The 23,791-nt window shown below is 38.8% G+C and overlaps 1 protein-coding gene across 1 annotated transcript in view; it reads left to right on the forward strand.

Annotated features, from left to right (window-relative positions):
• RBM26 (RNA binding motif protein 26) overlaps positions 1-4,419 on the forward strand; it is a 76,977-nt gene extending 72,558 nt beyond the window's left edge. The window contains exon 23 of the transcript XR_012671129.1: positions 211-4,419. The gene's annotated coding sequence lies outside the window, so the exon portion shown is untranslated. The remainder of the gene's footprint in view (positions 1-210) is intronic.
• Positions 4,420-23,791: the final 19,372 nt, after the last annotated feature.

Below are 23,791 nucleotides of genomic sequence, written 5' to 3' on the forward strand. Positions count from 1 at the left end.
GTCTTAGGAAGATCTATGTTTATGGATAAGATTCTGTCCTCTGCTTTTTCTCAGATTTTAACAAGAAAACAAGACATGAATTTCTTGCTTTGTTTCTAATTTAACCATATTGGAATGTGGAAAATTTATTGTTCAATCATGGAATTTTTTCATTCATTAAAAAAAATCCCGCTCCTTTATTTTATTTCCTTTGCCTCTCTCTGAACTTAGTTGTGTATTTTGTTACATTTATTCTGAAGTAGTGCAAGAAAAGGAGATTGGAAGAGAAAAAATACAACAGCCACAAAACAAAATATCAGGTCTCAGGGTAAGTTTTGCAGTCAAAATATTTGTGCCAGTAGAACTTAAATGGCAGTTTCTGAAAAGGGAAATTAGATTTTAAACTTCTTGTAGTAAGTTTATCTGTCTCCTAAGTAAATGTGAACGCCTGATTTATAATTTCAGAAACTACATTGCAAAATTTCTTCAAGTTCTGTATTCTTCAATATCCTTATCCATAAAATGTTTTGCTAGGCAAGTCACAGAAACACAACAGAGTGAGGGCAAGAAATGTGTTTAAAATTTTGAACAAGTATTAATGGAAAATGTTTTGCCGTATTCCCTCAGCTCTAATAAAATGTACACTTTCCATTTATCCTTCAACTAGATATCTATTGATGTTTGATTAAAAACAATCTCCCCTGCTTCTGTAAGTACCTTCGTGTAATTCATGGGGATTTTCTCATTTTCCCAGGTCCGCTTGGGTAAATAAAGGTTTCTCCTTAGCTCAGTCTCTTAGGTTGGATGTTAGAATAAACAAACTTCCATTAACTTGCTTTTTGTTTTGCTTTAGATTGCAAGTAACTTCATCAGCATGTAGGAGAGACAACTGCTCCATCTCTCCCTATATATTCTATTATACAAAGCTGACCCCCTTCCCATGAGCTTAGCTCTTGACTACAGCTAAATGCAAAAGAATAAGCACACACAGAAAGATTAACAGGTTACACATACACATCTCCATGGTCTGTGGGTATATGCAAAGAAAGAGATATGTTAAATTGCCTGCTCTTTTTATATAAAAAAGAAAACTTATTTACCCTATGGGTAAAATGTGTGTTGACCTACTGTATTACAGTATAAACATGAACAAGGTTACCTTTTCCCCCTTTCTGCTAAATAATAAGGCAACTCATGCTGAGGGTGCACTTAAACTATACCTATAACTCTTGGAAATTCATAGATTGTAAGGCCAAATGGGACCATTATGATCATCTTGCCTGACCTCCTCTATAGCACAAGCCATAGGGTTTCGACAACATAACAGTATTTGTAATTTCATATGCATTAGAGTGCTATTTATAGGATATATATTGTATTGAAATGGCAGAATATTCATTGCTCTGAAATTCTGCTAGATAATTTTACTACTGTAGTGGCACCTACAGCATTCTCAGTTGGTACATATTAATAATAAAAAAAATTCAAACAGAATTTCAAGTCATTTGCTAAAAATATGACTACTTCTAATAAATCTGCTTGGGACAACAGCTGCAAAACCATATGTTTAATATAAAAATACAGCTCATACAAAATAGTCCAAGTAATTTATTAATTACCAAGAACTGTAGAATCTGAAGTTTAATTAAGAAAAGAAAAATTATGACTAACCAGAGTATTTGAGCAAGAACAGAAAGAAGTAAAACAAAATTTGTGTGCCTTTCACAAGTCTTACTCTTGTCCTGTGCTAAAGCCCTTTTTCCTTTGGGCTGATCTCAAGAACTATGGTGTTTGATTTTCATTTTCATGGAACCATTGCTATAAACGACTGCTACAAACGGGAACTGATTTTAAGTGGTGACTAGTGCAGAAGCAGACGTTGCACTGTAACACATGTAAAGCAAACTGAACTGCATCCCCTGTCTTGCTTTGTGAAACTATCACCCTTTTTTTATATGAGGAAGTATATTTAAAATTAATATTTCCCTTTTTTTAAAGAATAAAATCATTAGTCGTCAAGTTTCATTTCCTACCTATCTGAAAAACAGAAAATGTTCTCTGTGTTTTCTGTAGGTGTCACTAATGAAATGTACTGCTTTGAACAGTCCTAGAGGTCCCAATCAAACCAAACCAGCTTCACTGCTCAAATCTTGGAAACAGATAATATGCCTGATTTTTAAAGATAAGAATCCAGATGTCGCCCCTGTTTGTATTTGCTGCTGGGAAGGGAGCAATAAAAGGGCAATTAGCATTTCTACTGATCATTGGTTAAAATGATTTAACCCGCCTTTTAGCAAAGTAATAAAGATCCTTGAAGTAATTACATCATTTTGTTAAACACTAAGAATGATGAGATAAAACAGCGTGGATATCATTGGTCAAAGATGTTTATCTGTGCATATTAAAAGCTTTTAAACATGATCTTGTAGAAAAGCCTATGCCATTCAGATCAGTCCCTTCTTCTCCCAGTCTTCTCTAAAATTATAGAAATTTAAAGGCATGTACTTATACTAACAACTATTCCTCAAAAAAAAGCAGATAGAAAACTAAATATATCACTTAAAAGAAACTTTCAGGAATTAGTTATCAGTAAAATAACCTGCTCTTGCAAAATCCGAAATGCTTTGTTCAGAGAGTCTCCCTGCTATGCAGAAGCTTTGACAAACTCTTGTGACAAGTGCAGGAGGAGGGCTGTGTCTCGAGGTTTGCATTTTGATCCAGTCACTAGTAAATTCTCTGAGAGCCTAGATAATTACAACATTTAGCTAAAAAAGGCTAGTTTAAAAGCAATTTTTAAAGATATTTCAGTGGAGGGAAAGAGAGCAGGAATGAAGAGACCAATTAACCAATTTTTCTTGGCCTTTCTCTCATGCGCAGACACATTCTGTACAAACCCCTGTTTTGATGTATTATTTTAATTAATCCTGGTCTTTTGATTTCTGCAAAAAGAAGGTTAGCAAATGTAACAATGCTCGAGAGTTTCTTTATCGTAAAAGACACATAATTTCAAGCATTTAATAAGGTAGATTTATTCTGGGTAGTTTAGTTTGCACATTCACTCAAACAGCCCTCCCCAAAGACAACATTAAAAATGTGATTAGTTAGCTGCCATCAATAACACAAAATAGGAAAACACTCTCTGAAGGGACAGCTTTGTGGAGGGCACTGCACAGTGTGTAGTAAAAATATATGGCCTAATAAGTTTACATTTGCAGGCTCATTTGTTAAAACTCTTGAATTTCTAATTTGTGTCGGAAAGATAAATGGATGGGGCCTCAGTAAAGTGTGAGATTAATACTGATGGATGGGGATTCAGATTTTTGCTAGCCTCTTACTTCTGTACAACCCAATAGGCAGTTTATGGGGAAAACCAAATGTAAATAAAAAAGAGGGCATTATTTACCTTGGTCAAGGCCAATTACCAGTTATATTGTTCTTTTCAACTTTATTGTTTGGATGTAAATTATCCTTATCTAATTATTGTTTAATGCATTTTGGTAATCAAGCCCTTCCAAAGTGTAATTAGATGCTAAAAAGGACAGGCACCCGATGGTTACTTTGAAACACTGCAAATAGTCAAATGATAGAAATGGAGGCCGCTGGGACCTTTAGGGGTGTAAGGTGGAAGAATAATAATAAAACATATTATATAATAAAAACTGCCTTATACCTGAATCAAAATACTCACATAAAATGAAAATGAGCTGAGGTTAATACAAACAATAAAGTAAGTGGAATCTGCATATGCTATACACAGTTGATTTCAACAGCCTTCCACGTGCAGTGCCAGAGCAACGATATCAGTGTGCTGTAAAGAGAGAAACAATAGAGGTAACAGAGGTATTTCTTACCTGTCTGGCAGAAGGTACCTCTGAACTTGGATGAACTTTACCAACTGAGAGAAAAAAGTTCTTATCTTCTAAGAAAGTAAGTTGCCAGATATGTTTTCAAACTAAAATACGAACATAAACAAGTGTCCTGGTTTTGGCTGGGATAAAGTTAATTTTCTTTCTAGTACCTGGTATAGCGCTGTGGTTTGGATTAGGATGTATGTTAATAACATGTTAATAACATGAGAATAATGTTAATAACACACTGATGTTTCAGTTACTGCTGAGCAGTGCTTACACAGAGTCAAGGCCTTTTCTGCTTCTCACACCACCCCACCAGTGAGTAGGCTGGGGGTGCACAAGAAGTTGGGAGGGGACACAGCTGGGACAGCTGACCCCAACTGACCAAAGGGATATTCCATACCACGTGATGTCATGCTCAGTATATAAACTAGGGAAAAAACTGGCCAGGAGTCCACTGCTCAGGAACTGGCTGGGCATTGGTCAGCGGGTGGTGAGCAATTGCATTGTGCATTGTACATTGCATGTTCTTTTATCATTATTATTATTTTCCCTTTCTTTTCTGTCCTATTAAATTGTCTTTATCTCAGTCCACAAGTTTTACCTTTTTTTTTTTTATTCTCTCCCCCATCCCACTGCGGGGGAGTGAGAGAACGGCTGTGTGGTTTAGCTGCCTGCTGGGTTAAATCACACAACGTGGCTGTCGCAGATCCTCATTTAGAATCCTGCCGACTACGCCAATTTGTCACGGATCCGAGATTCAGATAATTTAAAGAATCACCATCAAAAGTATCAGCAAAAGTGGTTTTAATATGATGTTGTAAAAGTGCTACTTAACAAAGTTCAATGGCAAGGTTCACTCTCAATTACTGCATGGAAGAAACTTACAAAGGAAAATTGAGTTACACTCGAGTTAAAATGGTTTGCAGAGAGACTGGGGATGCAAAAGGGTAAGGAGGTCCCTCCCATTGAGTCACAAGGTTCAGAATGGACCCCCTTGCTTTCTAAACTCCTTCTCAGAGAGGAGTCTAGGTGCGGGTAGGTCCAAACCTAGTCTCAGACTTGGTCAACGGTTTATGTCTAAGGGATTATATATGCAAATTAGCATCAATTCAACATGCAATCAAAGTTACCAAGACAAAATCAGAGTTACCATACTACAAGGTTATGTGCGATATCGGTCGCTTCCCAAAGATCTGCCGCTGGTAAAAGCGCTCTCTGCCTCAAGGAGCAACCTTGAGAGGTGTTCCAGCTCAAAGGGAGATCACCACCATGCAGCCACTTAGACTATCATATTTATGGGATAAAGTGGTTGGCTCATAGTCAAATTACATGCGATGGAAAAGGTATGCGTGAGACTCCTTGTACCCACAACTTTCTTTGTTCCTTGATAAATGAGTCTTGGAAAAGCCACCCCCTATTCATGTGTTGATTGCATGATTGGCGATCCAAGTTCACATGCAGTGATGTTCACTGTGTCACTCTCCTCCCTTGTGGGCTTTCAGAGAACAGACTGAAAGTAGAGGAGTTCACAGCCCGGCTACAGCTCAGGCCTTTACCTCTTCCAGAGCCGGTCTGTCAAGGGTTGAGCGCACCCGTCACAGTGGCAGAAAGGCAGGCATTAGTAAAGGAGTAAAACAAGGGAAACTTCAACATGAATGAACAAAACAAAGGTCACTGCTGTTGTGCTTCTGTATGTATAGTACTTTTAGATCGAAGCTGATTCAGAAGTTTTAAATGTTTGTAAAACTACATATGTTGAAATGTCAGTACAGGTTCAAAGGGGTTGCTGAATCTGGCAGCCCCTTGGAGACGAGGCTCCAGGCGCCCAGCTCCGACCAGTGTTGAGGCTGGGGATGCATTCCCAGTAGGCATGCGCACAAATGCATGTAGGCAATACACATATATAAATACACATACCTGTCCAGCCACACAGATCAACACAGGCAGACACACATGAACACAAACGGCACTCATGGCTTCATCTTGTTCTCCTCTCTGGCTGATCGGGATGAAGGGGAACAACCCAGATATATATGCAATGTGGATCTCTCCAGTAACTGAGCTCCGACACACAGCCTGTCTGGTAACTGCCCCTGGATCCTCTTGTCTCCAGGTGCCTCATGCACGCCCACACGCAGGTCTCTCAGCCAACCTCCCAGCCCCAAAATCTCTCCAGCAGTTGGATGGGACTCTCCTGGTGCTTCCAGTAGCCAGCTTTTCCCGTGGTCTAATTGTTGCGAATGAGTGGTTTAGAGGCCACTTAAAGAATCACCATCAAAGGTATTAGCAGAAAGTGATTTTAATAGAGATTTATAAAGGTGCGACCTAACAGAATTCGATGGCAAGGTTCACTCTATTACTTACTACACAGATGAAACACATAAAGAAAAATCATCTAAGGGTTTATATCTTAGGGACTATATGTGTTTAGCAGCAGTCTAGGGTTCATTCACAGTTTAGCAACACTTAATCATCAACTAATCATTAACAAACTTTAGTAGCACTTAATCATTAACTAATTTAATATTTACAAAATAAGTGTTAGTAAAATGTACTATAATCATGACTTAATTACAGATTATGCTTACTGTTAGTCCACACACACACACAGAGAAATAACTATATATGTACAAAAGATATACCTGTTAAAAATTCCCCTCGAGTTCAGTGAAGAAATATTCACATAAATGTCTCAGCATTTTCTCAACAGGCGAGGGTTGAGCTTCGAGGAGTGAAGGGGTTCAGCCCAGGTCCTGTCGTCAGCTTTCCACGATGGTCCTCTGAATATCACAGACTCGAGAGGTCGCGAGCTCTGAGAGGCGTCCCACTCAGCGGGAGATGCTGGGCGCAGCCCGCTGCCGTCCAGAAGAGCTCAAAGGATCTTACTCAGGACCACCATTTATAGGTTTGCAAGATGATTTGCTTTAGTCATCCGTAAATTTCCATCCTGGCCGCAGTCCCAGGTGGTAGTTACTAAAAATTCTCAAGGTTTCAGTGTTGTTCTACTCGACACCTGGGCCAGGCAGTGGGAGTACGTTCCCAGCTCAGCTATGCAGAGTTTCTGGTAAGGTCGAGGAGCGCCAGACTCAGTACACCAAGACGGAGGTTTCATGGAAATTTCTGAGATCAACAAGCGTCCTAGGAGAGCGGGGGGAAATGCACCACCACACTTACTTACTCTCAGACATCCCCCAGCTCCTGGACCACTTTGCCTACTCACCAGCTGCTTCCTCCCCTGCACATCCTACAGTAAGTCCTGTGCAATCCCAAAACACTCTTCCTTTGCATCCCGTAACATGTGCCATGTCCCTAGGTGGTGATGCCCCTCAGTCCAAAAGGTGCTCTGGGGAGCTGCTCCCCTTGACTCATGGTGACGGGTTTCACTCCTGGGGCTGACATCTCTCTTGTGATGGGCCTGGAAGTTGCTGAACAGGGTTTAATTGGGTTACCCCTCTTGCCATTGTCATCTGTGCACCTTTGTGTGTGTGGAGATGAGGTTTTTATCACACAATCTTACACAGACTAATACCTTGATGAGCTACATACTTAATGAATTTGAACCACCATCTTTAAAGAAGCAGGCAGAGATAAAGCCAGGATTTGCAGGGAAAACTGTTGTCCTGGGAAGAAAAGGACAGTGTCAAAATTGTCTCTTTAAGCAGCTGCAACTTAAAATTGGTTGCAGTCAGAAAAGTTACTTACATCTATTTTTCCTTTACAGGTGTGTAATGGAATGGATGTTTTCTTGACTTCATATATTTCCTCCAATACCAGTGGCATTTCATTATTTTTTAACCTGTGTTGCAAAATAAATATAATTATGAAACTTGAAGGCAGGTGCTTCTTTATCTTCAGAATCATCCACTGCAATTTAAGTTGAATTATTACTGTAGGAACTTCAACCTGTAGCCTTACTCCACAAATACATGGTTCAGGGTATCAGTGCTCTGTGAACCACAAGAATCAAATCCCAGGTCTAGCTTGCTTTCTTTCATTAAGGGAGGGAGTTATTTTTCTTCACAGCAGCCCATGTGATGCTGTGTTTTGGATTTGTGACCAAAACCAATGTTTTAGCTGTTGCTGAACAGTGCTTGCACAGCTTCAAGGCCTTCTCTGTTTCTCACTGTGCCCTCCCCAACCCCACCAGCAAGTAGGCTTGGGGTGGGCAAGAGGTTGGGAGGGGACACAGCCAGTATAGCTGACCCCAACTGACCAAAGGGGTATTTGATACACTATATGATGTCGTGTTCAGCAATAAAACTGGGGGAGTAGTCTTTCCAAGGTTGCTCAGAGACTGGCTGGGCATCCGTCTACTGCTGGGAGGTGAGGAATGATTGCCTTTGCATCACTTGTTTTGTTTTGGGTTTTTTTTCTTCACTTATTAAACTGTCTTTACCTCAATCCATGGGTTTTCTCTAGTTTTTGCTCTCCCAATTCTCTCCTCCATCCCACTCCAGGGTAAGTGAGCGAGCAGCTGGTAAGTGCTTAGTTGCACCATAATAGTATGTCAATATATCGCCAAAATAAAAATAAAACTGAAAAATATGTCCTATATGGACAGATGTAAGCAGTTCTTAGTTTAGTAAAAAAAAAAAGAAGGTGGAGTAGTGACTTGACACATTCTACATAAAGAGAAAGCTCTTCAAACCCCTTGGGGAAATGTTAACAAGGCTAAATCTTAACAAGGGTAATTTAGACGATGATTCACTGTTGTGTGACTTTCTTAAATTAAGATTTGATGTCTTCTTAAAAACAACGCGCAGCCAGTTCTCTGTTGAATGAATGTCCATATCCATGCTCCACTCTTGCACACAAGCATTTTCAGCTCCTGAGTCTGGAGTTTTGGATAACCTACCTCTCTGTGTGTTTTGCACTGAGGACCTAAAAGGGCAGGATGCACCTTCTTCCTGCAACTCTAAATGCTGTGCTGTAATTCAACCATATGATGCAGAAACTACTGACTGAAGTTCTACAGCCACTATTATGGTAGAGGTCAGAATAGATGTTCTCATTGGCTCATACTACCTTTGCAAATTCCGAATCTGTTAAAACGGAAACTTATGTCTCATACTCTGATGGTAACTGAAGAAAACTGGCAGCTATTGTTATTAAACATGTTTAGTTCTAGTTTCTGTATGACTTATGCACTGGTATGAGTACATGTTTAAATGCATATTTATTTGAAAAGGTCACAGAATAATCACGATGTTAATGTCAGAACAGTCCTTTTGTTGTGAATAAAGCTATTACCTTATTTTTAACTGACTGCAGCTCTACATTCTGGCTAGATAAAAGATCCATTTGTATTACAGAAGCTCACGGCTTGAAATTTGAATTTCATCACTGGAAGCAATTACAGTATCAGTGCAGTCTCTGCACGTAATCCCTCATTTAGTAATTTAATTAAAAACAAGTAGTACCATGAGCACCAGAACTAATGAAGCTTAGTTTCCAATAATATCGTCTCACATGGTTGATTGACTTTATACTGAAGCTTCAGTGTGAGTTCCTCTTCTGCTTCCTTCATTTCAGAAAATATCTAACTTCTAGTTCAAAATCATTGAACATTTTGTATCTCCACTGATCTTGACACGGTTCGGAGTTGCAAGAAGGAAGCAAGTTTGGTCAGGACAGTTGTGGCAAGAAAAGGCTTCTCAGAAAGAACTGGGCACCCGAAAACCCGGCAACCACTGCTTCAGCATGACTGTTTGCTTACGATGGAGCAACAGTGTATTTGTGGGCTAACTGTGCAAAATTTGGGACATTGCTGACAAAGAATAATGAAACAGTAGCGGGGAAATTCACAGACCAAAACACGCTATTATACTTACATTTCTATAAAAGTAAATGATAAATCTAGTGTATTTCTTAATTTTTTCTCCCCCTATTAAGTTTTGAGTTTTCATTCTTCCTATATTAGAAAGAACAGGTAGGAGAGGAAAAAGTTCAACAGGCTGAAAACAAGGGAAATTTAAGCAGCGTTCCAACAGGCTTATTGCAAGTCTGAGTCGGCAGGCCTTTGACATGGACTACGTGCTATGCCCAGTTCCTAGCTTCTTAAAATGATGCACCCACTAGCATATTGTCTTATGAATAAAATTAAATGCTTTAATTTCCTCTGTTGAGCAGTCACTAGCTATAATTTCTCAGACTTTGGGAGATTTGTCAAAAATAACTATATTTCTGCACATTGGAAAACTGTCTAACTCTTTTTAAAGTTTAAATGTGCAGCAGCTTGATTCTTTTGAAATTAATCCCTGCTTAATTTGAAAGAAGTGAAAGCAAAAATCATCTATGTGTGTATATATGAGCACACTGTTTTTGTCACATACGTAGCTAAGAAATTTATTTAAAACAATAGCTAATACCATCTCTTGGATGGCATCACACATCTTTAGATTTAAGTCACTTATGTTGAATTGTCTCAACACTTAGAACAGGAATATTATCAGTTCATTTATGCACAATTATTTTATTTACAAAGGGAAAATATATACATATATAAGAAAAAGTGCAGGGCAAAAATTTCTGACAATAACCAAACAGGTTGAGCTTGGATCAATGTAGGCCATTCAGCTTGAGGTTTCTCCTACAGAATGGCTGAGCTGGAACACGAGTAATGAAGAATGGAAATGTAATAGCAAAGTTATTTTCAGATGTTCTTGTGATTTTATGGAAAATACATTTTATTGTATAACGCCAGCGTTGCTTTTCTGACTAGAGCAAAAGCTCAGCGAAGGTTGTTCTGAACTGTGGTGACAGTTGGGTTTCTGCGCGGCAATCAAATGTACACCAGGTGATGTTGTGATGAAAAAGCCTGCACTGCGCAGGATCAATACAGAGCCAGCGGTGAATGGATTGGAAACTGGACACTTGCTCTTAATAAAAATTGTCAAAATTGAGGGCGTAACAAGACAAAACAGACATAGATTTGGCATGGGTCTGCATGGGTGAAGCTTGCAAGAGAGAATGCATCCATTAAACACGACAAAGGGGGAAGTTTTTGAGAGTTAAGTTATACGAGGCACTGAATGCGAGTTTTCAGTGCAATGTTTCAGCCACATTGAAACACACCTACCTGTCACAGGCCCATTGGACGTATATTCAAACCAGAGACACCATACCGTAGCTTATAGGATGTGATGTGGCAGCTGGTACAGTGGGTTTGGTTCTGGTATCTCCACTCCTGAAGGATGTTAGAAAAAAAGAGGTATCTCAACATGTGTCTGCCTGTTTATATCCCAGATCTTACTGAAAACCAACCATCTGATCCACGATGGAGAAATTGCTGGTATCAAGGCTTGCCAGAACAAAACAATGTGAATATTACTAGTGGAAAAAAGTACAAACACTCTAGATTAGAAACACAAGAAGTGACAACAGCTCGAAATTAAGTGTAAAATAGTTATCAATTTAAACCTTAAATTTAGAGAGAAAACTGTTGGTGCATTTTTGTTTGATTTAAATCTAGTGCTAATGAATCTTTTATTCCAGACACTTGAGATAATGGCTACTAATTACAGAGTTTTATTTGGAGATGCCTCCAAAAAGGTTTCACTTTATAGTCTCTTGAGACAATTGCTTCTGGTAAACTTTTATTGATGATAGCACACTGGGACCAGAACTACACATCCACTAAGTCTGTTGTTTTGTAATGTAATTACAACTCTTGCAAAAATAGTTGAAATGACATTCACGTTGATACCCACATTCAGAAAGGCATACATTCAAGTCCATATATATATATATCCAGCAAAGGATGTAGGCACATCTTTAACATTATACATGGATTTTAACACCTTTTGATTTCACCAAGATTTAAACAGATTCTTGAGTGCCTTGCTGGTAAGGGCCTTAATATAAGCTTTCTTTCTAGCACTAACAGTATCACAAATGTTGCATTTTCAATCTGTTAACCACATTTAGTAACAAGTTTTAGTGATGATGAATGCATGTTTTCAGATCTGACAAGGCAGAATTCTGTATCCCTCATTCTGTATACATCATTCTAGTCCTGCTTGCATGGTTTTTAGAAATTGTTTATTAAAATGAATTCTTTACCTGTTCTCTGTGTGACTGATCAAAAATGTAGTTCTTCAGATTAGCTTGGAAGAAACAAATTGCATTTTGCATTACATAATTTTAAAATTCCCTAAACCATCTATAACAGCAAGCTGCTTAAATGGGATACCAGAGATAAAGAGGATCTGGTTTTCCATGAAATAAAATAGTTGACATTGTTATGAATTATTTCTACACCACTTTTTTCAATGAAACCCAGTGCACCAAGACAGTCAACTGTGGAAAAAAATTTCCACCCTACCCTTACAATTTAGGTGAAGTCATATATATAAAATTCATGACACACCAGGCTATGTCAAGTGTGAGTTTATAATTAACCATTTTTGCCCAAATCAACAGAAAACTATTAAAAAAATCGAATTATTCAGAAATAAAACCACACTCTTCCTTGTTTTCTTCTTTTGTTGGCACCCTTTGTTTGCAGTGACAGAGTGAAACATTTTCACAGCCTTCTCCAGATGTCATCCATGCTGAGAATTTCAGCTCTGGCACAACTTTTAAGTCCTCCACTCTTCCACTCTTATACTCCAGTATAATTTTTGTTCTGTTTTCTCCCAGTGCACTGTTCCGCACTTACTTGGGGTCAAGGAGCTCAGCTGTTTAGTACTGTACAGCACGAGCCTCTGCAATAAAACCAGTAACAACGAGAGCCTTTAAAGAAATTCCTTTCCAGAAACTGCAAAGTCAGTGGAAACTCTCCTGTAATGCCATTGCAATTCACAAGAAGTAACGGTTTCTATAGAGCCCATAAATTGGGCTGCATATTCCTGAAATTCATTGGTTTCCTAGCTACCTCTTTACACAGAATTGGTGAGCACCTATGCCCTATTTATGGAGACCTCTGGCTGCAGAAGCTCAACTCTTTTGTGAAGCCTGAATATGGCTCGAGGAGATTTGCTTTAGGCTCTTGCTTTGGAAGCGTATCGCCGTACATAGCTTCAGAGTTGCACCAGAAATGTGTGATGAGGGGCTGTAGGTTCATGAGTTTCAGCAACAGAAGGGGCAGGAGGGGGCAAGCACAGTGACCCTGGCTTTCCTGCATGCCTGAATGGCATGTTAGATAAAAGGTGGGTTTCCTTCTCAAAAGTTAAACCGATTAAGTAGCAGAACGGCGGCTGGCTGGTTACATTGTTCTTCATGAATTTTATGCAGAACAGGTGTAAGTTCTGTAATGAATCCATGTGCAATTGCTTTCAACTCTTCTCCGAGCGGATGACATTCCTGTGTATGTTCATCCACATTTGCAGCTCAGATGGATCACTGCGTCTGACATTTCAAAGACTAAAACTGATCTAAAAAATAAACACACTGCAATAATTTTGAAGGCTGATCAGCCTTTTAATGTGGTGTCAGTTGACTGTTATTTTGTAAATTAGGCAGCAATTTGATTCTTTATCAATTTTTAGTGGTGTTTAACATCACCTAACTCATGAAGAAGGCAGCATCGGTAGCCTGAAATGTAATGAAGCTTTTATCTACTTGAGAAACAATGACAAGTCTTTTAAAAAATTTGGGATGACTTAAGTGCTCATGAAAGAGATGCTGATGGCATTAGCTAACACAGATACCGTGCCAGCATGCATTGTGAGCTTCCAGGCACAGCTCTGACAAGTCCCCTCCATTCTGCCAGCAGCAGTTTTCGTAAGGGACATCTGCTCAATCAGTGAGTCTTGTGAAAAAGGGGGAATTCAAACCAAAAAGGTGATACTGATACAGAGTTCCCCTGGCTTTGGGACTTACTTCCTCTTCTTCAGGTCTCCAGTAATGGAAAGTGCGCTCCCAACACACTGAACAGGGTGTTGGTGGATTTTTTTGGTGGTTTCAGTAGAGGGGAACTCCTTCAGTCCCGGTTTTGAGGACTGAGTATAGTTTTATTAGTGTGACTCAGCCATTGTTACCAGTAGTCAGAATTGAAGCAGGTGGCTTTTTTCTTTTGAGGCTTTACACAATGTAATAAAATTTTTAAAGGATTTTTTGGGTTTTGGAGGGGTTCCAGATCCTAATACAAAAACATGTGAGGCATCATGCAGTAGATTTATTTACAGTAAAATATTCACGTAGAAAGGGAGTTTGGATGCCATTACTAAAAGATATTGTAAAGACTTCTGCAGAAGACCTTCACTCACAGAGATAGTGAATGCTTCAGTCCAGGCTACCCTGGCACTTTTGTTGATTACTTCTAAGTGATTTTGTCAGTAGCAGAACCAACTTCATGCAGAGCTTTCAGCACAATACATTAGTAGTGAAATTGCTGGCAATGTATTTTTCTTTCCAATCTTGCTTTCTTGGAGGTAAAGAGTGTGTTTTGGATTAATTTAATTTACCATTAAATTTATCATTTAAATTGACTATAGGAGAACTGTTTTGTGGGAAGCAGCCATGTCTGTGGTAGTGTGGAAACAATCATCTGGGTTGCCTGAATTGATTATAATTTAAAACAGAAAAGGTGGTTTTGAGGTCTCTGGAATGGACAAGCAAATAGAATATGGATTTGATTAGAAATATAGTGCACAGTCTACTCTGCATGTAAGTTATAGGTGATGTGGTTGATTATTCTGCAGTAAAATGGTTAATGTCAGCCATCACCAAGTGAGTTAGCTTTTCTAAAAAAGCAAGTTGATAATCCTCCTCGTTTTTACAATATTATCCCAGAAATGGGAAGTTTAAGCCCTTCATACTTGTGCTGTCAAAATGGTTTCATAGCCTCTCTTTCAGCCTTTGAGTTCTACTTTAAGACAGAAAAGTTCTTACCATATTGGGTAGCAGTCATCTGAACAAGACATCTGAACCAAAACAGGTTTTCTGAACCAAAAACTTCTCACGTATTTGATGGAAACATTTAGATGCATTTAGGACATGATACAAAAAAGGAAGGTTCTGGCCTCTCTTACACCCGTGTGAACCCAGAGCAACTCTACTGAGATCCATCAGGGATGAGGAGGCAACTCTATGCAGGTCAGTAATTCCAGGACTCTAGGTCTGGATTGACAGTGGCATACCTGATTCCAGTCCAGCATGTGTAATGATATGGCTACTTGGAGTATGCCTAAATGCTGGGGCAGTGGTTTGCTCATTGTGTGTACAATTCTTAAAAGTGCTAGCAAATAGTCTCAAATGTACTTTCTCTTTAAAATGGTGGAATAATTACCTGCGAATAGTGAATATTAGGAAGTATATGAGCAGCAAATAATTTACTGCTGGCATTATCTAATAATTATCTCTAGATGAAATTGCAAGACTGCAGTGTTTTTAGAGCCCATTTGTGACCCATAAAATATGGGTTAAAACCTCACATTCCACCACTTGCTTTTGCAATTATTACTGCAAATGGTGGGAAAGTACAAAGCAATGACCAGGAGAAGAGATCTTTTAACTATTATAATTTCTAAAACTAATCAAACAGATAGAAGGACTTGCCCAAAAATTTGATACCTATCTCATTTTATTCACCAGCGAGACAACATAAATGTAACTCGTAGTGGTAGCAACCTCTCTTTCCAAATCAATCTCCTTCTGTGTACATGATAAGATCCTTCGTCTTTACTTTTCTGTCATAATATAAGAGACAAAAAGACAGGGTCTAAGCTCACATTTAGAATGGAAATTAGAAGAACAAAGCAAGAACCAAAACAGGATAACACTGCCTTTTAGAAGTGTATCAGGATAACTTCTGGAGGAAAAAAAAAGAACTAAGCATCAGCCTTGTCATAAAATAAGTTTATCTCATAATAAATGTACACAAGAGATGACAATAGTTTCTTCTATACATTACAGCAGCAAAAAGAAAGCTTTCCCACATGAAAAATGGGGGCAACCCTTCCAGAGGAACAGTTTTAAAGTGGAGCTTGTCAAATTCATGACAGAAACAGTGTGTGCTACCCCGTCACTCTTGGTAATATTGAACTGGATTGAAAAATCAAGAAGACCCTATTAGTCCTACATTTTCATAATGAAAATAAATCCTACAGTCAGGGAATACTACATTTTTTTTGTGACTAAACCAAGATGAGTAATTTTATCTCATGCTTAGGACAATTAACAACAAACAGGAGTAGCAGTCCCTCCTACAAGGGATTTCTATGCTCTTGGAAAACTCACATAGGGTAAAACCCAGAGACCATAGCTTGGGAGTCAAGATAGGACCAAGACAAAATACAGGAGCTCAATTCTTCTGCCCTGTTTCTGAGGCTAATTTTCACTGGATTCAGTAAGATTCAGACAACCTCTCTCTCTACACATCAGGCCCACAGTCAACTTTAAGTACAAGATGGGCTGCAGGCAAAGCATGAGAGAGATATGTCTGAAACGATGAAGAGAATGTGTAAATACACAAGTAAAAGGCTTTAATCCAAGAGGCATGTTGACTTCAACTAGTAATAGCCTGATGACTGGAAACAAAAGACTATCACCAAACCATTTATGTAAAAACCAAACCAAACCCAAGTGAAACCAAACCAACACCCTCCCCTCCCTCACCCCCACAACACATCTAATAGAGTGAAAATAAACGAGCTCTTTTATGGCAGATGTCTACTCCTTCATGGAAGCGAAGTGCAGCTTCTCTTGCTGTACCGCATTCCTATCACTAAGTGGCAGTATGTTAAAGTATATACGCAGACCGCACCACTGATAAGAGCTTGCAAAGCTCATTCATCTTTCCCATAACCTAAAATGGCTACATGCCAACACCATGTCTTTCACCAACTCCATAGAAAACTATTGACCTATTGATCTAAGAAAAAGATTTCCCATGTCTCCACCTTTTGACATCAAAAGTAGTTAGAAGAAACTGGCTATATAACACAGCAACTTTGCAAATGGATTCATGCCGCTTTCTTTTTCCTCTAAGACCTTCCCTGTAAGTCAGTATAAGTTTTAAGACAAAGACCTGTATTTTGGGTTAGTATCTAGATCAACGCCTTGGTTTTAATGTTCCTGCGATAGCTTGTAAATCATGTAAAATTTATTTAGCATTTCAGAAATTCTGGAAAAGGAGTTAACAGAAAGCACCAAAACAGTAGAAGCATTGAAATTACTTCTTGGAAGTAACTATCCATCTATTGACCTTAGTGGGAGTGTATTTCATTATAAGATCCCAAGTTACTAATGAGGATGAGGCAGGTAGATTCATTGGGGAACTACGTAATTTCTGTAGCCGTTGCTCCTACAGAAGGGTCTTGTGCTAACCTGCATGAGAAACCATCTCCTCTAGACTCTCATGAAAACATATGCCTTCAGCACACAACCACCATTTCGATGGTAAAGTATATAGAGAAAGGTACAAGCAGAGTGGCATATTATGGTTGTTGTTGGGTTTTTTTTCAGAAATGCACCTGATCAAATCACATAATGAAGGGGCCCAGTTGTCACTGAAATATCCTTGAGTTCTCCGCAGTTGCTCATTTGTTCCTATCTCTAACTCCTTTCTTTAAACCTCTTTGGTTTGAGACATAGCCCAAAGGAAGAACGCACTTTTGTTATGTAGTTCGGTGTAACAAGCAAGTTTGGCAGAGTAACACCTGCCTGCAGCACCAGCTACCAGAAACAGTGGATACAGTGTCTTCAGTGAAGAATTTTGCCAGGCAATAAGGAAGAGGGAAGCAGAAAGGAGAAGAAATTAAGTGGGATGCCACAGCTGTGTTTGAGCCATTGAAGAAGCATGAGCAGGCATCTCAGGCAAGTCACCTGCAGCATCACACATGCTTTACAAAGACCCATATTGGGGTAGACATGCCCAAAACACTCACATTAGAATACACACTATAGGGTCATTAATTACTTCATTACACTTCAAAACATAAAAGGAGTGATATAACCTGATTAAATTACATAGAAAAAAAAAAGAGGGACATGAGATCAGGGATCCCTTGTCTCTGACACTGTTATGATACAAGGGCAACGAAAAAATGACTTCACTGTCCGTTCACCATGGTCCTTGACTGTTGGTCCTCTAAAGAGAATTTGTGCTGCCTCATGCTTTAAAAATTACTTACCAGTGGTAGTTTGCTAGCATTTTTTAACTTTTCCTATCCATAGCTTCAGCAGGATAGGAAAAACTCCCAATTAAGCTTTCTGAATAAAATATAAACATCTAAAAGCAACTCTACTCAAGCACTGCTGAAACTTGAAACAGTACACACAAGAGAAAACTGCTGCTCTCCGTTTGCAAGCTAAAGTGCCAGTTGGCTGATCATGTTTTGCAATGAGGAAAGAGGGAGGAAGGGAGGGAGCCTGAGATGGATAACAGGGGCTTAATAGTCACCCTCTTCCACCCTCATCTCCTGCAATGCCTTTTCATCTTTCCCTGTCCAATCTGGCTCTCAGGAAGAATAGTTTTTAGGATCTCTCTAACAGTTTCAACGAGTCCCACAGCTATCAGGCACAAATTCCCACAGATGCTATGTTTTTCTCCACACTCAGTTGGGGAAAGGTAAGGAAGGGAAATTGAGAAGATTCTTTTTCCAGAAATGATGCTGTCTTGTCCATCTGTGTAAGAGGACATAGGGACCCTACAGCATGCCCTTGTATGAAATGTCTATGGCAGGAAGGCATCCAGGTCCCCCAGAGACTCCAACTGGTCCAACATGGCATGAGAGAGAGAAAAAACTGTCTAGAAACCTGCATCCATAGTTGAGGTTCTTTTGTTCTTTTTTTGGGAAGGGTTGGGGTTTGGGTTTTTTTTTTCAGATTTAGATGTAATTTTTCCACAGTTATGGAATGGGCTGAGAGCCACAAAGCTGGCAATACCAAGGTAGTCTTGCAAATACTTTGGGAGAAAAAAAGCCTGAAAATGTTAGAACTACTAGTTAATTTCCAAACTTCTTGATTTATTACAATCGTATTGGTACTCTTTAAACAACTCGAACTCTCAATCATTCAGATCAACAAAAGACAAACATAATTATTTTCTTCAGCCTGAAATACTATAATTTATCTAATTTCCCTAATGTGAGGGTATGAAGCTCACATGATAGTGCTCTGTGATCATCCATGTATGTATACGTTGTCACACATGTATGCATATGTAGCTGTCATTCTCATCATAATAATTTCAAATATGTTATCCAATTTTAAGTCCATTTGATAAGGGGCTACATTTTTATGAGTTTTGTAGAAGTGGTTATAGAAATAGGTAGCTATTCCTATTCCTGCCCCAGAGGAGAGAAAGTTTGTAGTGCAAGCACTGACACTACAAACAATTCACATGGGAGGTGAGCCTAAAGATGGAAATTCATAATAAATGAGGTATCATCTACTATGCTGATGGAAAAATCTATGGTTTTGGAACTGCCAGAAAGCCAATAGGTTAGTTTTTTTAAGAAACCAGTCTTGGCTATAAAGGTATCCTGAGACCTTTTCATCTTTCCTGGACATGGCTCTTTCCCATGTAGAGCACCTTGACTGTTACTTGGGTTTGGCTTCCTTTTTGGACTAGAAAGATGTCCTTTAACATAGAAAAAAAATCCCACTAGCCATGTTGAAGGGCTCACTTCTTCCACATTCCCCTAAGACCCTGTCTTTTATTCCAGTTCATCTCCCAGATGAACGTCTCCCTCAACAGGCTTACTGATCTGCCAAATGGTAGCATCAAAGAATAACAGTTCCTGCCGGAGGTCTTCCAATTTGGAGCTCTGCCTCCCACTTTAATGTTCCCTTTACTCATAGCATTGGTTTAAGCATGCTTCCTAGATATAAATATTTCCGCGCTCTGTGTCTGCATGAACACCACGACTAAAATGTTGACTATATTTCCCCATGGCCACACCTCAGCAGAAAGCAGCTGATGCTTCACACCAGGGCGTTCTTGAATGCAGAAAGAAGCCTTGTGGTACTAAAATAAATAGTTTATTTGGGGGATGAGGGACAGCCTCTGACCACAGATCTCTGGCTAAAAGTTTTCAGTACACTGTCTTGAGAGAGAAATTGTCTTCCCTTGTAATTCTGACATTTCTTCTAGTCAACTTTTGCTTCACATACTGTTCTTTCCTTCTAACCGTTGACCTTTTCTCTTCCCATTCAACTCTCTACTTAACAAGTCTCTCTCCCTCCCTCTTGCCACCAAAGGATGTGCTGCCACTTGGCGAACCACTTGCCATCAAAGCTGTGCTTGTGATTTAGGGAGATCTGATTTCCAGCTCCATGAGGTCAGCGCAGACCCATTCAATATTCTTCAGATACCAAGCTGGCTCACTCTTCTGCATGGAGTTGGCAGAGAGATGTTCCCTCCCTCTCCTCTTCATTTTATGGGCACATTAAAAGTATCCATGACCAAATCAAAAATTGTGCAGCTGTTTCAATAGCTGCAAAACTGCTTAGAACGGGGAGCCCAGAGTATAGAGAAAGAGACCTTTGTGAATTGAACACTCTCTGAACTAACTTGTTTGTGAAAACCCATGTATAATTAAAGCCTCTCTTGTTAGTGAATGGAGACATACTTAAATACACACAATGTATATCTTTATTTCCAGCTCAAATATTTTTCGGGATGTTTTCCAGCAATGTGTATTATGTGGCTTCAACAACTGCAGTGCATCATCATCATCATCATTCAAACAGTGGAGCTCCCTGCTACATTATGAGCAGCTTTCCCCTAAAATACTTTTTGATGGACTATAGTATAGCCAGTCTAGACCTGAACTGCATAATAGATGGATGTTATGATTCCTCTAATGGCAAGGTCCTTTCCCCCACTGTAAATGGAGATGTAATTCAGATGCACACTATCTCACCCTTTGCATGCTGAGAGACAAAATAAACAGCAACATTCATTTGTCTTTTTCCATTTCCCTTACCAAAAAGTCAACTTCCAAAGAAAATGTTTACCAAAATATTTCCCTGAACAATCTGAATAATATTTTAATGGACCACTTACTTAGTTAGTACCTAATTAAATTTTGCATCATGAAGAGCATATTCAAATCACTGTAGTATTGTGAATAAGGATTCAATAAAAAATACAGGATAAAAGAAATCTGCAAAATAACCCCCATTAAACTAATGAGTAAAAATTCAGCAGCTATAATAAAATCCACCAGAGAACAAATAAACTGCAAACAGCCGTATTACCAAACAATATTAGTCAGGTTTCATCTTGTTCCCTCATGCATCCCTGCACAGAACAGGAAAAAAAGAAATACTCGGAGGAGAACATTTTGACAGAAGTAAGGGCCAAACACACATACACAGAGAGATGTAGTAAACACTAGCAGCTGCATGGCTTAAGGTACCAAATAGTATGAAATCTCTTAATTAAAAAAAGAATTAATTGTTGTGAGTATACTTCTCTTGACAGAGCACATTTACGCTTCTGCAGAATGCAATTCTTAACACATTTAAAAAAATAAGCTCTCTGACAGTTATACCTGTAATATAAGAGCACAATATTAAGAACAAGGAAGCAAGCAATCAGTCTTCCTCTTTCACTTGAACTTGGGCTTATCACACCCCACCTGGATCCTATAAATATTTTCCTAAAGGTTGCTTGGTTTCTGCACTGCTCCACGACCCAGTTCAGCAATATACATCCATAATACTAAGCTTGAGCTGCTCCACTGAAATCAATACTCGCGTGCCTAAGTGCTTCGCTATAAAAAGGACTGGATGGCTATAAGGCCGTTGCCCTGTCACTCCATATAGAGTGATTTCCCTGCTGTGCAGTATAACTCTGTAAATGTAATCTGTTCAGTTGACCAAATAAATATCTCTATTGGAACATTCCACCTAGGGCTTATTTGTGACGTGTGTGAATGTTATTTATTAGAAAATTTAAACATTATTGCAGCCAATTAGAAAAGCACTTTTTATTACTTGCAGCTTTTGCTGCTGCCAGTGCCCCACGTCCTCCTCCTTGACACCACCGTTATATACTGGTTCACTTAAAATGTGCGGTGAGCAAGTGTGCCCAGCTCTGCAAAGGCGTTCTGTAATCTGAACTCCAGGCGTGTTGGTAGTCTGATTTCAGCCATGCTGCTTATGCTTAAAATCAAGCAGACATGAACACAAGTATTTGCAGGATCCAAATTTCTACAGATTCATAAATTAAGAGTTCAACCAGAATAAGAGAGTGGTTCACTCCTCTGAGCTTTTGTTCCAACTAAAGGACATATTTCTGGAAGAGTAACTTCCTGTCCTCCATATTGCCAATTTTGGGCAATTTGGGCACTTTCAAAATTGGGCAATTTCCAGTCCACTTCTTCTTGGCCCGTGTTCGGCCAAAATGCAGAATACAGATATTGGAAATCTCTCCACCTATATTGGTTTGCTGCAGGTAAAGCAGTATTTCCTGAAGAATTTCACTTGCGTTGCTGTTTGTCTGAGATTTTTTTAAATGTCTGCTCCTTGAAGAGATAGGGGAGGCTGCCAATTTGTGAATACCTAGTTGTAAAGTCCCATAAAGAACTGCAGATCAATCCTACAATTTAAATACACAGAACATATATTTTGGTTTGCATATCTAGCTTTTAACCTCAGAAGTATACATAAAAAGTGAATTTACATGGTGGGTTTCTTAGAAAACTTTTCAAAATCCGGTAATTTGGATGAACACTTGACCTAAATAAGATTATTTTCATACCATCTTCCCGCATATTTGTAGTCTCCACTGAAAGGGTATTTTGATAGCAAAATGCAGACTGCTTTGACTCCAGCTATCAGCCTACAAAATCAAAAGTTATTATGGAGTGAACTTGTGTATATTTGAATCCCAGGCTTTACCTACAGAACTTGTAGAAACAGAGTATTGAAAACAGTCTGCTTAACACAGACATTTAACTTTGCCTGAAACTTCAGTATGAGTGACTTATTCCTACAGCCATAGACACTTAATTTCCCAATGAAGTCAATGGAAGGCTGGAGATGCTTTCAAAGGATTCCAAAGAACTTTAAATTTATTTAAATTTGGACATAATCTTCTGCTTCCTGAGACCTTGGCAGGTCTTGAGACCTTGACAGGTCTTAAGACCTTGTTTTCCACTGAGGAAACAGTGGACCTAACTGTTCCCGTGGACTAGCAACAGCTACCTAACTTAAGAGGGCTGCTTTGCTCTGCACCTTAAAATTAAGTCAAGTCTAGGTTAATCCTGCCTCATGATCCAAGTTAGGTGCTGAGCAGTTTGCTCCTGCTCATTGTTGAAGCCTCTGTCTTCTGTGCCTGATGCTGGCCAGAGGCCAAATTTAGTCTGGGGTGGTAGAAAGTAGGAAAAGTATTACTTTTCACCCAGACTGATTGATTACATGTACTTGTTTGCAAGGCTAAATATGTACATTAATTTGTTCAGTAAAAATTCTGCTTGATAATATAGAACAGGATATACTGCATATAAGAGAAAGACTTTCTAACTAAAAGTGCTTTCTATTGGTGACAAACTTAACAGCAAAAGGAAAATCAACATAGCTGAAAGTATGTAAATATATGCCATAAAATACATATGAATAGACATATATAGATATACATATATGTACACATATTTATATAAGAGAAAAGAATGAAGGATGAATGCTCATCATTCCCAAATTCTGAATTCATACTACCTTTAGTTATTTTGCATGTGTTTTCTTTAGTTGTTTCTTTTTTTAAAGAAGAGTTATTTAACTTAAATCTAGCTGAGAGTTTTTCAATTGAATTTCCTTATTTCATTTTCTGTGAAACATACTATACTAATTTGAATCACAATTGTGTTATTTTTGTTATAATATGTCCACACACCTCTGAAACCACTCCCCAGCAGTGCTAAGCAAGGGCAGAGGCAATGTTATAGCCTTTGTATATTATTTTTCATTAATTATTTTTCAGACATGTAGGTCTCATTTTTCAAGCATTCTCCTGACCTGTTGCCTTGCAGTAAACAAGGGTGAAGAAAGAGAGGAGAGCTGGTGAA

Source organism: Calonectris borealis, chromosome 1 (genome assembly GCF_964195595.1).
Source record: "Calonectris borealis chromosome 1, bCalBor7.hap1.2, whole genome shotgun sequence".
Lineage (NCBI taxonomy): Eukaryota > Metazoa > Chordata > Aves > Procellariiformes > Procellariidae > Calonectris > Calonectris borealis.